Source organism: Colobus angolensis, unplaced genomic scaffold (assembly GCF_000951035.1).
Source record: "Colobus angolensis palliatus isolate OR3802 unplaced genomic scaffold, Cang.pa_1.0 Scaffold97, whole genome shotgun sequence".
NCBI classification, from domain to species: domain Eukaryota; kingdom Metazoa; phylum Chordata; class Mammalia; order Primates; family Cercopithecidae; genus Colobus; species Colobus angolensis.
Genome location: NW_012123709.1, coordinates 431,777 through 433,670, shown reverse-complemented (window position 1 = coordinate 433,670; position 1,894 = coordinate 431,777). Strand labels below are relative to the sequence as shown.

At 40.5% G+C, this 1,894-nt stretch overlaps 1 pseudogene; it reads right to left on the bottom strand.

Moving 5' to 3' along the window:
- Positions 1–41: 41 nt before the first annotated feature.
- LOC105505026 lies at positions 42–1,692 on the bottom strand (annotated as a pseudogene).
- Between the last annotated feature and the right edge of the window lie 202 nt (positions 1,693–1,894).

Below are 1,894 nucleotides of genomic sequence, written 5' to 3'. Positions count from 1 at the left end.
GATTCTCCTGCCTCAGCCTCCCAAGTAGCTGGGATTACAGGTGTGAGCCACCGTGCCTGGCCAAATTTATATTTTTAAAAAGTAACAAAAAGAATTACAAAAACCAGAGGAGCATTTTTAGGTAAATTAATCTTCATTCCCACAAGACTGGCACAAGAATGGGTTTAAATTTTGCGTAGACTTTGATTTTTGTTGTTGTTGTTTGAGACAGGGTCTTGCTCTGTCACCAAGGCTGGAATGCAGAGGCATGATCACCGCTCACTGCAGCCTCAATCTCCTGAGCTCAAGCAATCCTCCTACCTCAGCCTTCCAAGTAGCTGGCACCACAGGCACATATCACCATGCTTGGCTAATTTTTTTTAGAGATGGGGTCTATGTTGTTCAGGCTGCTCCCAAACTCCTGACTCAAACAATCCAGCCACCTCAACCTCCTAGAGATTTTGTGGGGGGGTTTTAAAATATGAAAAGATATGTTATCATTATTATTAGTGCATACACCACATTGCACTTTCTCCAATGGCAAATGAGGCAGAGGGCAATATTTCTCTTTAATTCCCCAAGAACCTCAATATCATCTGTCTTCTGGAGGATTCAGTTTCTTCTGACATCTGTGATAATGTCCACAAAGATACCAACTGTACTTAGTATAAATAACATTTTGCTAAGTTGTTCTATTAGGGGTTCTCGCTCAAGGTATTCACTTTTTTCTTCTCTAGTTTTGAGCTCTTGACCATGTGTTTCTTCATTATTATACACAGGATCTGGTCAAGGGATAGATTTTGTGCGTTCATATGGATGTCTGTAGAAGGATAGTAACATACTATTGTCCTGGCATCAGTTGTCAAAGCAAAGTCTACTTTGCAACTGCAGTCATCTGGAAAAGTAGAGTAGGTAGATTTATGGCAAACATAAGGCTCCATTTTGGATTGAAAATAAATGTTTCCAGATAGTTCCCTTTGATATCACCCATCTTACTGCTGCTACTGCCTTGTAGCAAGATGCTTATCAGGTAGTATGAAAAAAGATGCTTCAAAGAGAATCTGCTTTTAAAATCTGCTTCTGGGCACATCAGTTTTCATCCCCGCTTAACAGCTCCTCACCATGAGCCCATCATCTTCTCTCCTTATTTTTGTATAGATCTTAAATTATTTTTACTCAGTTGTAATCATGGACGAATTTGTAGTCTGCTTTTTTTTCACCTGACATTAGTTATAAACTGTTTTCCATACTGCTGCATAGTCTTTGTAATTATCATTTTAATGATTTATAATTTAATTTTTTTACTTGATTTTTTTTTTTTTGAAAGAGAGAGTCTCACTCTGTCACCCAGGCTGGAATGCAGTGGCATGATCACAGCTCACTGCAGCCTTGACTTCCCAGATTCAGTCGATCCTCCCACCTCAGGCTGGCGCATGCCACCAGGCCTGGCTAATTTTTTTGTATTTTTTGTAGAGGGGGGTTTCACCATGTGGCCCAGGCTGGTCTCAAACTCCTGTGCTCAAGCAATCCTCCTGCCTCAGCCTCTCAAAGTGTTGGGATTACAGGCATGAGCCATCGCACCTGGCCAATTTATAATATTATATATCATAATTTCTATTCTCCTGTTGGTGGACATGTAAGAGGAAGAGGATACTGGTTCATCATGAGCTCTGTACCAGGTGCTGCCCACCGCAGGCTATATATGGGCATCATCTTGTTTGACCCTTATGATCCTGCTATGCCCCAGGCTCTGTTCTAGTCTTGGGAACACATCAGCAAATTAAATAGACAAAATGGAACTTACATTCTAGTAGGGGTCATGGTCGGTGGGAGATGTACAATCAAAAGTATACATAATGCTGAAGAATTAAATGTGGAAGGAGTTTAAATTTTGAAAGTTTGCTATACATACTTG